Source organism: Bombus flavifrons, chromosome 18, assembly GCF_040668555.2.
Source record: "Bombus flavifrons isolate JBK064 chromosome 18, iyBomFlav1_principal, whole genome shotgun sequence".
NCBI classification, from domain to species: domain Eukaryota; kingdom Metazoa; phylum Arthropoda; class Insecta; order Hymenoptera; family Apidae; genus Bombus; species Bombus flavifrons.
In genome coordinates, this window is record NC_138459.1 from 4,239,276 (window position 1) to 4,255,013 (window position 15,738).

Consider the following 15,738-nt stretch of genomic DNA (forward strand, 5'->3'; position numbering starts at 1 on the left):
TCCGTCCTCGTCCCATTCCGCCGAGTCCATTCCACTCCACAGATGCAGAGACTCGGACGGACACCAGGCGCAACTCTTCCTCTGGCCAACGAAACTCGACGATCTGCGCCGATCCACCGGTGGAGTATCAGCACGCTACAGGGAACACCCGCTTATCCTGCTCTCGAACCTCCAGTTTCTCCTTTTGTGCTTTTTGCCAGCCGATGAGATGTGCGCCCCCTTCCGGACAAGCTTTTGATCGCCTGTCCAACCATAACGTCCGCAGATACTTGTCTTGACGCCCCGGTATCGCGGATCGAGTCCCGCTTTTGAAAAAATTCGCAAGCGATGCATTGGATCGAAGGGTCGAAGGACCGAGGCTTCCGGTAGATTCGATGCAGGTTCAGAGATAAAGAATCGTTCAGTTCGATAGGTGAGATTGTGAGATATATATAGAGTTATGAAGGAGTTTTCGATGTTTTTGTGCTTGTTTATAACACTGAAATATACTATAAGTCTAAAGAAGAATTATTGATTTGTGTGGTTAAAATTGGTTGTGTATTCTTTGTTCGGTATGTTAGATTTTTAGGTTTTTTGATAATTGTGAGCACTCAAAAGATTGATAATTTTAAACGTTTAGAGATCAGTCTTTGGATTGAACGAAAATACGCAAAACGTTTTATCTAATGAGGTGGTTAATTTAAAATTTAAAATTTTTAATTTTAAATTTTAAATTTCAAATTGTAATAATCAGTGTATATTAAAATCATTTTAAATACAAGTACAGAGATAGTGTGTGCCGGTCGTAATCATCACTCGCTCAATGTTACTGTTCAACTCTACGCTCGCTAGTCGACTGTATAAACTCGTGTATGATCGTCCTAGAGAGCACGTTCGTCTATTCGTATCGATCGGTGGTATTACAGAAACCGTAAACGTATCTCCGGTGTACGATTACAAGTAATGAAGACGATGTTTTGCTCGGAGTTTGTTTACCTTTAAGCCTAGCGAGCCAAAACAACGTTGCCACTTCAAGTCACAACACTGTGAGCCTCCCTCGATTCGAATCTTCCGTCGACTCATGTACCACTACATATTCATATTGTTTATGTAGAATTTAGTACATATTGTATTATCTGTAAGTAATGCTTATACAATCCTACTGCTTTCATTTTAACCAACGATTATTTAATGTTAATATTCTGAATGAAAAATTGCGAATAGCACACGATAGCAATTCCTTCGCGTTCTTCCTACATTTAAAACTTCTTCTGGCCAAAGGAAAATACAATTTGAAAATGTGGCAAAGAACGTAGGAGGAAATAATTGATAAAATGATACTAAATACATAAAAAATACATAAAAATACATTAAAAGGATACTGAAATATACATAAAAACGTTTCTCCTCTTGCCAAATATATTTCAAGTGACATTAACATTCAAACTAATATATACATTAAAAAAAATACTGAAATATACATAAAAATGTTTCTCCTCCTGCCAAATATCTTTCAAATGGCATTAACATTCGAACAAATATATAAATTATAAAAGGACATATTTGATATGAAATTTCTATCCTGCGTAATTCTATCCTCAGAATAATCTAACCGTTGCATCTATGACATCATCAACTCCTAACCTTCGGAAACGCATATCCAACATACCCAGAAAAACAGTGATACACAGTACACAAATATTCGGATACTTCGAATAAAGTAAGTTAATAAAACTTTCCAATTTATTATGAATATATTGAACTTTATTATACTCCCATACCTTCTGCATTATTAATCCGTGCTTTGTATTCCTAATTGTATTTATAACAATTCCTTTTCTCTTTTCGCATAAGAACGAAGGATATTTTCTGTCGGAAGGAAGATCGTGACACGTCGAGTCAAACGGGAAGGGAACCAATGTGGAAGACGCGACGAGTCTCGTGACACAAGGGACCCACCTAATTCAATTTGCCGGGCACGTTTCCCGAACTCATCGATGGCTAACGTTGCAACTTCAGCCGATTACCATATTCGCATTCGCGCGCGATCGATGCTTCTCTCGCGCGCCACTTCAATTTGTATGTAAATCCCCGCGGAGCCGATGGGTTTGACCGAGTTACCCAGTTCGTCATCGGTCCGCGAGATAGTCATCGACATGTACGCGACGATGCAACCACCCGTGGCTACCGGTTGCGTTTATTACAAAATTTTTATATCAATCCGGTCCACTGATACCCAACCATATTGTAATTAACATACCTTGCCTTTTTCGCAACTTTTGAATGTTCTGCTTTTCTCCTTGAGATGAACTAAATTCACAAATATCAGCGCGTATACTCGTTACGTTTACACGTTGGAGAAATAGAAACAAATTGTAATTTAATTTAGTATTTTAAATTGTAGGATACGTATGACGTCAAAAGGAATACGAGATTTATAATAAAATAGTAGGAAATAATAAAAAAGCTAAGAATCATAGAATTTGTGCTAAATATCAAGTGGAATAAAAATAATTCTATATTTGTAAACCATAACTCGGTATCTGATGTATAATTGGAATTAAAGCGTTATATGTGACTCATACCATAAAGTCTTAAGATTTAACTAGTAGAAAAAATCATTGATGATTTTTAGTGGAAAGTTGATGAAATGGGTAGTAACTTTCTCGTTGCTATGTTTCTGATATACGTTGAATTTCTTTGACGATGAAACAATTTACTCGATGATGATAAAAAGTGCGTAATTAATTGGACAACGTCCTGCGATTAATTTTTAGCTCCAGAACTTTCGGATTCACGGACGGAACGTTAGAAAGTAGAGAAGTAGCTGGAAGCACGGTGAAACGCTCGAAAAACACGATTTTCCATGACCACTTTAAACGTAATCTTTTACAGCCTATGATACTCATAAAAAACATCTGCACAGGAGTCGACTTTCCGTGTGTTTTAAATTACCTGTCCTATGGAAGGCTTTCCTGGGAACCTGAACTAGGATAACGTTATTTTTCAACTTCACTCGCCTTATAACTAAACTAAAAAATCATTCCTTTAATGACATTGTATCACTTCCTTCATCGTTGCCATTTTTTGTTGATAAGAGCCATCTTTTTTTGACACAATTTGTAAATGTGAGAAATACGCTTGAATGTTCATATTTAGTAATTACAAGAGCTTCCAAAATATAAATTAAAAATAATATACAAAGGAGAAAAATCGTTTCACATATACTACAAAAGAATAAAAAAGGATGAACTGCTTTTAACGGTAGTCTACGGGTAGTCTACGAATATTATTATAAACACACCATAGAAAATAATCGTACATGCTTCTTTATAATCATATAATTGAGGTTAGAAGTATGAACATACCTTACTGTTATATATAGAACGAGCAAATACTGTTTACTAACATCTTCTACACGTTTCAACAATATATTCTGCACGTTTTGCTTACGACGAAACAACGAATGCGAATGGTTTGTTGAAATAAACGAAGTCTTGTTATAATATGTCGCTATCAACTGTTACCAAGGCGCCACGGTGGCCACCCGTGACCACCAATAAGATAAACGGTCCATTGGGGAAGAATGTTGTCTTACGTCATCAATTTATTATTATTTTGCCATTATATGCTTTGAATAATAAAAATTCCCCCGTGGCGTCCTCAGCGAAACATGTGATTTCAAAGTGTTCAATTATTTCTATTGCTACTGAAGATTTTGAAAAGTTACTAACGTTACATACGACATCGTTGCCAAGTTATCTTCAATTCGTCTTGATGTCGCTTAAAACATTATATACATGATATAAGAAATAGATATTGACACGCAAAACTGAATTGATGACCTTGAAATTATCTTCAAGGTATTCTCACAGATACTTTGTAGGTTAGTTAGATGCTGAATTTAAGCAAGACCCATTAGAACAGTCAAAGTGTTAACTTGTCTTGCCCTAAACGAATCTCCGTGTCCTACCAATACAAACAGATTGTTACGAACATTGGCAGATGTAAACCTAAACCAATGACAGACTTCTCAATCTCACCGTATCGTCTCCATCTGCTATACATCGAACGGAACGCGTAACTCGAGCCAAAAATCGACGCAGCGACTATTTCGCTTCGCTGGAGTCCGGCTACAGCGAACGTTACGCACGAAATGCATAAGCACAGCCCCGTGTAATTGTATGCAGGAATGCAGGCAAGGTAGCGAAGACAGGGTGTACGGTCTTCTGCTGCCGTAGGGAGGTTTGAAATCGAACGAACGAGGACGAGCGGAACAGTAAGAAGGGCGCAGGGCAGCGGGGAACGAAAGAAAGCAGGAAAGACGAAGAGAGCGAAGAGAAGACGACAAGATAGATAGAGAGAAGCCCCTGATCCGCGGCTGATGTGACTGAAGGCCGCGCCGTGGAAAGAGGCCCGAGAGCTGAGTGACAGCCTCGCCACGTATGTGGGAGGCGAACCCGCAACAAAGGAAAGACGATAGCCTTATGCAAATAGCTGCGATATCGCGAGCACTCCCCGCGAGACGCACGGACCCGCTTCGTTGATGGAGAAGCAGGCCACGGCAGAAACCTGCCCCATCCACGGCCCCACGCCGGATTCGCTCGCGTTCTCTACTCGTCCAGACACCCGGGGAAAAATTTTACCAACACGCTGCTGGGAAAACCAGAATACATGGTCCTCGCCATTCTATTCTGCAAGGAGACGTACGGTGGAAGCTTCGTGTACTGATATTGGCTTGGCAACTAAGTGATTGCGGATTTTGTCGTTAGGTGGTATTGACAAAATCCGCAATCACTTACTTGCTAACCTAATACAAGAGCGCGGTTTTGTACTTTAACCTTTTGAGCGCTATGAACGTATATATGCGTTCTCACATAACCTAACATTTTTACCATAACATTTTTAGGCTAAAAGTCCACCTGACATTCTGATGATGTTGTTGAGACAAAAAAAATTTTTGAATTTTTTACTTTTCAGATTTCAAATTTTTTAATTTTTTAATTGTTCCACATATACCTGAAGTTGGCAATGACGTTATCTAGTGGCATGCAAATTGGTTTTTTCCGCTATTCGATAAACTGTTATTCGTTGAAGAAGAAATTTATACGAAATAAGGAAATATTCTTCCGGATTATCATGGAAGATGATAAACTCCAGCTATAAAATTTTATGGACCTTCGGCAGCCCATTGCGTTTGAAAATACACAGATTGTTTTGACTTCTGAATTCCCATTATTTAACTAGTGAACCTTAAATATTAGATTAACACTCCATTATTTACCTAATGACACGTTAAATATTAAAACAATAAAAGTCAACTTCTGGTTTATTATTTAACTAGTAAATTACCGTGTACTGTAAATTCTTAAATATTCAGACTACCAATAAAATCTTCAAGATTCTTTGATTAATTCATAGTAAACGATTTTATCTCGTTGCTAATTAGAAAAATTCATTAAAGAAACACATTAATCCAACAATAACCCAGCTATCAATCCACTATCAAACTTATAGCGAGCCACGTCCTTGTCCTAAAAGAATCATTTGAAAACTTCCGTGTTAAAATGACGGAAGGACTAACAATAATGGGAAATTGGTGCGGCAGGGCAAGAAAAAAGAAGTCAAGACAGACAAAGAAGCCGCGCAAGCGGTAAGAAGCCGGGTTACCGGTTAAAGCAACGAGGGCGGCCTTTAGACGTCACTCGGAATTCCAAATATCCGCGAGTTTCTACGATGTAATAACGAATGACACGGCCGGAGAACAAACGAAACGAGAAAGTCTGCTTGGTGGTAAGAGCAGCTCAGAGGGTTGAAGAGGGTGTGGGTTGTCGGGTGTACGCGAGGAGCGAAGAGGAGGTTCGAAGTGACGGTGGTTGGGGTTGTTGGAATGGTAGAGAAGACGGGGTGGAGCGGGCGCTACAAGCGAGTTCCAAAGGGTCTGGCGCTTTCCTGCCGAGAATTAATCATCCCTGGCAGCTCTCAATGTCCCTACCTACTACTTTCTTCGCATTCCCAATTATACGCTTATCTAGCAAATCCGCGTCAAAGCTTAAACATAAACGACCTTCTTGAGAGTTGGAAATTTGAACTGTGTTGGCAAAAGAGAATTTACGTGTACGCATTTACATGTAAAAATATTTTCCAGCGAACTTTCTTATCGGTTCGTTTCATTTCTTCTAGAAAACTGCTTCTTTTTCTTCTGTTCGATTAATTTTTGCCAGGCGTAACGCGTGAAATAAATTGAAATTTAATATCCTGGAAGATGAAGCGAGTTACGTTACGAGTCTCTTGTAATGTAGCAACTCTTTGACAGCAAAGTGATTCGATGAAAGATGATTGTCACAGACAGTTGTTTCTGTAAAGTTCTCGGTCAACATTCGTACACTGTCAATCACTGAAAAAGCTATATTTAAAGCCATATATTACCCTAATAGATTACAATGCCATATATTACCTTAATAGATTACAATGTTCATCGATCAACGAATCATTAGTATCCATTCATGGAATTAACCTGTCACTCAATTTTAAATCGACAAAAACGCTATGTTTAAGTTGATTTAAAGGCGTCACTCGTCGTACGCAAATGAAACAAAGGCGGTAAACGCAACAGTCCAATTAGCGTACCATTCGTAACACAGGTGGCAACAATAGGCTGCTCGTAAATAACTTCCTAGAAGGAGATCACGATGAAAGAAGAAAGGAAGTAAGGAGTAAACACTTCTACACATGGATACAGCAGCGGGGCAGGAGCGGAGAATTTACGAGATAGCTGGCCTCCCCACCCCCACCCCCTTACTTGCCCCCTTTTCGCTTCTACCTTCTCTCTGTCTCTCTCCCTCTCTCTCTCTCTCTGCTGCTGTCCTCAACAGGTGGTCGTTTTGCTCAACTTCTGTATAGTAATTTATAATTTAATTGATTTATGCCCGAGGCCGCGGTTATACAGCGACGGTACTCCGTTTTGGAGAAAAGTACCGTTCAGTAACATCGGTTCGGATAACGGTCCCGCTGCGAATCCGATTTACAACCGCGTTTTACCGCCTCTGGACCCCTCTCGATCTATCAATTCTCTACCTTCCTGTCTTAACCAACACTTTTTCTCCTGTTTATTGCCGTGCTTCTTAATGGGAAACGAAGGCCGTCGTTACTATTGCGCAAGAAGTGTTAATAGTTAGAACGTCTCGTTCGGAGATCTCAGGAAAGAAGAAGCGCGATAAACACATTTTTCTTCGTCTTCTCAGTTTGATGTCCGGTGACTAAAAATATATATTTTAATATACTGCGGTTATGAAAAATATTTATTAAATTAAATAATTAATTAAAATAGAATTGTTAGCGATTGTGAACAGTACCTTAATATCTCTGGTATTTCGATGGTTTTCAATATTTTAATATTATTTAATATTAAGAGGATGGATATGTTATCATCCGTAAAAGTATTTGTACCTTTATGTTGTTGTTTTTGTTATATCTTCAAGGTTATGATCGAAGAACATTTCCCTGTCTTAGTTGGAAAATTTTGAAATATTTCCAAGACTTCGTAAAGTGTAAAGTTGTGTACGGAATCTTGGCAAGCGGTCCGCAGCGGGTCAAATTGATTTTCGTTTTCCATGGATGGACGTTGAGAGCCTGAAAAGGGTCACTCGTGGCAAATGCAAATGACAACCCTTCCTTTTGTACTGCTATCAGTTTCTATGTATTTCCACTACCTTGTCACAAATATCGAGCAAAAGTGTTTGGACCGTAAATCAAAAGTGCCGATTTTCCGATGCTTTGCAAACTTTCTCGCATAATTTACTATCGGTGAAACTAACGATGAAAGAAGGGTAAGGTTAGGCTGCATTTTCTAACGAAAATTATTCCCAGTTTCCTTCGATAAATGTTTATTTGAAAGATACGGCAGCATCTGGAAAGAAATTACCATTTTTTAGTTTTTTTCTATCAATAAAAAGTTTCTTAAATTGGAAAAAAATATGGAATTTGTACGGTAAGTTGTTTTCTTCGTTGAAACTAAAACGAGATTGGAACGTGAAAAATTTGGGGACTACAATAAGATTAGATAAACGAGAGAAGAGAAATTGTCGTGTCAACGATGTTCCTATCGTTGTTTTACAAGCAACAGAGAAATGCAGGCTTTCATCGCCGAAAGGAAACTTTATCGACGTAACATCGGCAAATTAAAGATGGCCGCAATTCACCGCGGGGTCATTAGGAGATAGAGCGGCGGTCGAATCACGACCGCCTTATCGGAAGACCAGATCGCAGCCAAAGAAAACAAGTCCTTCTTCAATTCAACTTACTTGATGAACTCGGGACCTGTCTGTTGGCTTACGTGCCGCGACGACTCGCTCGACACCTGCAAACTTTTCGCTGCTATTTTACCCTCATTGCGAGCGACTTATAGCCCCATTGGATTGTAGCTCGTTCGCGTTTTTTTCCTTAATGGTGTACTATTATGAAGAACTAGACGACTACCAGGAAACAAAGATCGATACACAACATACATTGTTGAATTTATATACTGAAATATGTAAGAAATAGGTAATAATAAAAATATGTATTTATGTGGGAAAAATATTGGGTTGGCAACTATGTGATTGCGGAGTTTGTCATTAGGTGGTATTGACAAAACCCGCAATCACTTAGTTGCCAACCTATAATATGTAACATGAGTTACATTTACATATCACAATTTTCTCAAATAATACGAATGATTTTACCTTTTAAGTTAATGTAATTATTGCAATGGTGTAAAAAGCCTTCTGTTGGTGTATAAAGCTGACTATTTGGCCCTCAGACGACGAAGATTGAATCAATTTTCACTCATACGGATTTCATGTTTATTACTTTCTTTTAGGTTGGCAACTAAGTGATTGCACATTTTGTCAATACCACCTAACGACAAAATCCGGAATCACTTAGTTGCCAACACAATATATCGATATTGAAAACTCTACGGATGAGTAAACTGAAGTCTAATTAAATTAATAAAAATGTAAACACGCAAATGGCAGAAGTCAGGAAATTAAGAGTTGGTGTAATGTAAGGAATTGGTAATAATAAAAATATGTATTTACATGGAAGAAATACATCGATATTGAACACTTTACGGATGAGTAAACTAAACTAATTGAATTAATAAAAATGTAAACACGCAAATGACAGAAGTGTAATGTAAGAAATTGGTAATAATAAAAATGTGTATTTACATGGGGAAAATACATCGATATTGAACACTTTACGGATGGGTAAACTAAGTTCTAATTGAATTAATAAAAATGTAAACACGCAAATGACAGAAGTGTAATGTAAGAAGTTGGTAATAATAAAAATATGTATTTACATGGGAGAAGTACATTGATATTGAACATTCTACAGGTGAATAAACTAACCTCTAATTGAATTAATAAAAATGTAAACACGCAAATGACAGAAGTGTAATGTAAGAAGTTGGTAATAATAAAAATATGTATTTACATGGGAGAAGTACATCGATATTGAACATTCTACAGGTGAATAAACTAACCTCTAATTGAATTAATAAAAATGTAAACACGCGAATAGCAGAAGTCAGGAAATTTTCGATAGAATTACTATAGCATATTAATCAATGCTTTGTTAAAACTATCACAAAAGATACCATAACCATCTAACTCGATCTCATCCAAACTTCTGCCCTCAAAACTCATAGAAACACGTTCGCATGGACACAGGTGACCGGAGCTTAACAAAAGCGATCAGCGGACAGAGGATTACAAGGAAAGGGAGGAGTTGCGAAAAGTGGCGACCTTCGAGTTCTTTCTACCCATCGCGGGGTAGATTTGTAAGCTGCGTTAACCCTGGCGAGCAAAACTATTACAATTCCTGGTGCGGCTGAAGCGCGTTCCCTTCCCTTTTCGTCTGCCCATCCTATCGGCACCCGTTCCTCCACGCTCGTAGCCCTCCGTAACCCACGTTTCCCCCTCCCCCCACGGCGTTCTGGCATCGCGCCCGTCAAGGGAGATTTATAGCAACTCGAATTCCTCGACTACTAGTCGGCCGTGGCTGAAGGAACGAACAGCGGACGAAGAGTAGAGCAGAGCAGAGAAGAGAAGGGAAGGGAAGAGAAGAGAAGAGAAGAGAAGAGAAGAGAAGAGAAGAGAAGAGAAGAGAAGCAAAGAGTGAAAGGGGGGAGTGAGCCCGCGGTTCTGGAGAACCTGGAGGGCCCTCTGCCTCCGAGGGTGGTTGTAGGTGGCGTTGCCTGACGTTAGGTTGTTGGCCCGTTCGATGGCCTGCCAGAGTGTCGGGGGATGCAGAGGGAGGGCACTCGTCACTGCGACGTGACGGCCGCGGAACTCGACTAGCACTCCATCGCCTAACCTGTCGACGTCGTCCCGAGGATTGCGTTCGTACCGATGATGAGGATGGAACGTTGAAACCTTCGCGGTCTGGTCGATGTTTCTTAACATAACTAAAGCTACTGACCCGAGAAAAGAGTTACCGGTTTGTGGATTGTGAAATGATTTGATACGATGGAACGATAGTATTTATATCGGAGAATAAGAGAACGCGTTGAAGAGTTTGAAAAATTATGAGGTTTTCGTAAATGATCTCCATGTTCTTTCTGATTTTTAGATCAGACTCTTGTCGTAGATAACTTGCTATCTAAAACACGTATTTTATTTTGAAATTTATTTCTCCTTAGTAAATAGATTAAATCGAGAAAAGACAAGATAGAAAATTTCATGCGACTTAACCTTACTTCGAATCTCCGAATGCAACTTGCAGAACCACAGATTGTAAAATCCAGGAATCGATATTCAAATGATAAATCGCAATTTGCAAACTAGCGTCGAATAAATAAATAAATAAGTGGAGAGACATAATTTAAAAAAAAAATATCGTAAAGGAGTTATTATCGAGATAATGAGTTACCCCTTCCTTCTTAGTAAACAGATTAAATCGAGAAAAGACAAGATAGATCGATGCATAAAAATTTCATGCGACTTAACCTTACTTCGAATCTCCGAATGCAACTTGCAGAACCACAAATTGTAAAATCGAGGAATCGATATTCAATCGATATTGAAGTCCCGAGAACTACGATTCAGAAAAGACACAGGAGCTACCCTTAACCGAGTGAAATCGAGTTGGGGCTTTCGTTTTAAAACAAAAGCGCGAACGGGAATAGTTTTCTCCTCGGGACTGCGGTGGGAATCGGAGGGAATAAAGGGAAGGGCCGCGTACGAGACGAAGTAGATATCAATCACGCGGGCCGGTGACGGGCTGAGATTTGGCAGCAGCTTCGGAACGCGTGGAAGAAAGAGGAGGGGGAAGAGCGCGGGGGCCGCGAACAACTGCGTCCATTCTATCGTCATTTTTCTAAGAAAGCCTTCCTCTCTTTCCTATATTGATTCACGAGTTATCGAAGTGTCAACGCCGACTGCTATTGTCGTGGTCTGGGTCAGAGCTGTCGCGTCTTTCCGACCAGGCCTGTCATGCCGCTTCTTCTTGTCGTTGTGTTCCAGTCACCGGAATCTTGGCAGCGAACCTGAACCTTCTACTTCTACTCGTTGAGAAACTGTGGGAGAACTTGTCTGCGGATTAATCGATTTTCATTTCTTATAACTATGCCTGTGCCACGGTTTTCGTTTCGGGACACAGCGTCGCCTGGCAGCCACTCTAACATTGCGAAATATTACGTGTCTTCTTCTGAAATTCTACGCTCTGCGTTTCAAGACCTTGATCCTTTTAATCTAGGATTTCTCGATTCGTGTTTAACGCTCATGTGAATAAATAAAGTTTCCATTTTAATGCGTAGTGAATATTTTAACTCGTTGGCTTCGAGTATCGTTTCACTCTTGTGAATTACGCTTACGATTGGCTTTCTGAACTATAAACCAAATTTATGGTTTTCAGTTGGTATACGTGATCAAGTAATGGAATTTTTAATCTTAATCTTAGTCCTAGATCTGATCGTAACCATAGGTTAGGAAGGCCTTTTACATCATTGCGATAATTACATTAACTTAAAAAGTAAAATCGTTCGTATTATTTCAGAAAATTGTGATATGCAAATGTAACTTATGTTACATTTTATGGGTTGGCAATTAAGTGATTGTGGATTTTGTCATTAGGTGGTATTGACAATATCGCCAATCACTTAGTTACCAACCTAAAAGAAAGTAATAAACATGAAATATCCGTATGAGTGAAAGTTGATTCAGCCTTCGTCGTCTGAGGGCCAAATAGACATCAAAAAATAGCAATAAAATATTTTAAACAAGATATCGAGATGTTTTTAAATCGCAACAAGGATGGTTCTAAGTTTGTTCTGATGGAATTCAAAGGAAAGGGCAGACGTTGCTGTGTTGTGCGGATTCAGTCAGCGTCAGTTTCAATGAGGAAGGAACCATGCCTTTCCTCTGACCAGTGTCAGTTACATGTTCTAGAATACTGGCCCCATGGGAGCACGAAGGTAAGACTTCAGCCAACAAAACTGCTCTGGTGTCAGGAAGACTGAAAACGTGATGTGACACGTGCTCGCGCGTTTAGGCCGACGAGCGTTGTTATGAGATTGCGTAATGCTTGGACGTACGACGAGAAGCACGCCGTATGAAATGTTAAAAATGTGGTTGACACAAAGTTGATGATAAAACTTTCGTTATATCTGTTGATAAAATTGATATCCTACAAATTTAATTATAAGTTATACCATATTAAAAAGTTTCCTAGAATAGCATTTAACATTGAATTCAGTTTTTTTACTATTAAATTTGAGTTATCGAAGTTGAAAATTCAATAAGTGAAAAGAATCTTACGATACGAAGAGCAGCAACTTATTTAATGAGAATAATTATTTAATAAGAAATATTTGATATTCTTAGAGAAATTAAATGATGACTTTAACGTTATAACTCATTGAAAGAAATGCTAAATTGTATGAAAGCTGAAACTTGGACAAAGTAAAAATTCTGCCATCTACGAGAAAGCAACGATAACCATTTTGTAAGCACAGTATGTACGTGTTTCGTAGCCGATGGTAGATCTATGTTTCTTCGTGATCTACAGTACCAAGCGATAGAAATGTTCAACAATTCAGGGACACGTTATAAGATGGCGCACTGATCGTCGTACAGCCATCATGAATCAAATTATGTCAAGAGAAAGTGGGGGGCGATGTTGACGAGAGGTGGGCCTTTCTGGTTAAGCCTACTACTCGAAGGGTGGAGTCGGCTACGCGTGACCTACGGCCACCTGGGCTCACCACATTGGCGAAAGAATGTTAAAATTCACGCACTAAGTATACTTGTCTGTGATCCAAGTTTACGTCAAACCAACTAAACTTTTTGATCTATTCTAATTAATTAAACAACCCCCTTATTACGCGAAATACGTAGATGTATATAAATGTAAATCGTAAATACGACAGCAATTTAATTTTTATGTCAATATTTACAAAAGAATTTACAAATTTAGATTGTTTCTGTACACATGATATTATATCATAATATGTCATTTATGACATTACAAATACATAGACGAATTTCCAGTTAGTGAAGATCACAGCGCACGTTTTTAAATGCAACACTATGACGAACCAGAGGAACTGTATTTTGAAATAAAACCCGTCGGTAACAATTGTTATTTTCGTTCAATTAAAAACTATATCATCTATTAATAATAATTTGCAATAAAGGTATACACATATTTATTTAGACCAAACACAACGCACTCATCGATCAATGTATTTTTTGTAATGAAAATATTCATTATTGTTAATAATATAATATAACTTTCATCACTCAGAAAATCATCATCCGGAAAATCTGTAATTATTACTAGTAAACTATTAATACTATAAAAATATTATATTATATACAACACTTTTACGTATATGTACGTATAATTTATGTATGTGTATAATAAATTATCATTCTGTAATATTCAATTTCTGTATCGATAGATAGGTACCGACCGTCAACACTATCGCAGTTCGACTTCAGCCATTAACTAGGATAAGAATAGACATGATAATGACTATACGAGTGCAACCATGCCTAAGGCAGGTTCGTCTGTGGTTGAACGAGTCAGACATCTGTTTCTATTTCTTGTGTTCACCGTATAAAATCACAGAGGGCGTAAGAAATACCCAGATATTTTCCAGGTCGGTATTTCAGCTTGAGGCACAAAGTTCCATTTAACGTCTGTCCCGTTAATGATCACGGACCACGCAATATCATCTACGATCGGTAAAGTCGCATGTCTTTTGTTTTCTACCATTGTTTGTCTGCGACGTAGCAAAATTTCTGATTTTTTGACGATTGTTAATATAGTTTACAATTGTACAATCTTTAAAGAGCTACATTGGTAAAGTAAACAGTATTTTTGTTTAATAGCGTAATTCCTATTGTTAGTGAAATGTTTTTATTTACTAATAATTCCTTTACTCTGAAATATATTTTTACTCTGAACGCTCTTTAATATTAATACTAGAATAGAGAAAAATTAAGGATGAAAGGAACGAAGTGTTAGTACCATGCGTGATAGATCAATAGAAAGGAGAAATGTTGATCCAAAATTACGTTACACATTCAGATAAAATGACATAATTCTAAAAGTGGCTTTAAAATAGAAATCTGAAGGCTCGCAGACTTTAAATCAAAACACGGTGAGCAATATCCGCTATCGCAGCGGAATATCTCGCAACAGTGATCAATGACTGGAATACTATTCGTGACTATGCAATCTTCGAAGGCTATCCATCAGAAAACGTCGACAAACTCAAGGTCATGGTCACTATCACGAACGAGTTACTGCTATAAGGAATGCGGAATATAAATAGGATCAAGATGCCGCAATCTACACCATACAATTATTCGGTATATAAATGACCTCGAAATATAATTTTTATTTTACACTGCATTGCACTTACGGTCTCTACAGTTCGATTTATCATATCTGTTATGATCTCATTACAAACACTTCATCTCCATAAATAGAAATAATATTTATTCGCAGATCTTAATTCCTCTTGAATATTTCTATGTTTTCTTCCAAATAATTAAATCATAACTGTAACAACCTATAGCCATTCTTGACGCATAATAGACGCATAATCGCGAAGAAAAGGTCTCGATCCAGACCAGTCAGCGCATCAAGATCACTGCACAAATTTTGTTCGTCGACCTTTTTTTTTGTCTACCAAGAGAGAATCTTATCGCTTTCAAGAAGCTCTTGACACGCGTTGATTACGGGACACAAAGAAGGCCACTGAAAGCATCTTCGATAGCATCGTTTAATAGCTAACATAAAGAACACGATACAACCAAGAATCATGGCAAACAATTTCGAACGCCATGTTATCAAAGCAACGAGGATTCCAAGTTCGATAATGATATAACCGTAGAATTGATTAAATGCAACAACAGGCTTCATATTTACAAGAAAATTATTCATGTAAATATCGTTCGCAATATTTTATTCTTATAAGCGTTAGTTATTAACATTACATTTATTTTATGTATTTATTACATTTATTTATTTATGTATTTAATTACATTCATGTCATAATTCCATAATATTCCGCGATAGAAGCATAAAATAATAAAATACATGACAACCTAGTTACATATTTTAACCAGAACACGGTCCAGTTCTATTCGTACGGAGATTTGAGAAAATCGAATTGATTATGAGTCCTCTCCAGAGTGCAGAAGTTCCGCGGCTTAATATTATTTCGGTAGAGACTGTGGCGAAGAGTGGTGGATATAACTG

At 38.1% G+C, this 15,738-nt stretch overlaps 1 long non-coding RNA gene across 5 annotated transcripts; it reads right to left on the reverse strand.

Annotated features, from left to right (window-relative positions):
- Positions 1 to 4,939: 4,939 nt before the first annotated feature.
- LOC138189036 (uncharacterized) lies at positions 4,940 to 8,841 on the reverse strand. Of its 5 annotated transcripts, none has more exons than XR_011175809.1 (5): positions 8,703 to 8,841; positions 8,283 to 8,503; positions 7,335 to 7,888; positions 6,803 to 7,238; positions 4,940 to 6,655 (listed from the first exon to the last, which is right to left on the reverse strand). It is a non-coding gene; the product is annotated as an uncharacterized LOC138189036 (long non-coding RNA). The 5 variants fall into 5 exon arrangements; XR_011175811.1 differs by having other exon boundaries at positions 4,940 to 6,376; positions 6,437 to 7,238; XR_011175810.1 differs by having other exon boundaries at positions 4,940 to 5,263; positions 5,332 to 7,238.
- Between the last annotated feature and the right edge of the window lie 6,897 nt (positions 8,842 to 15,738).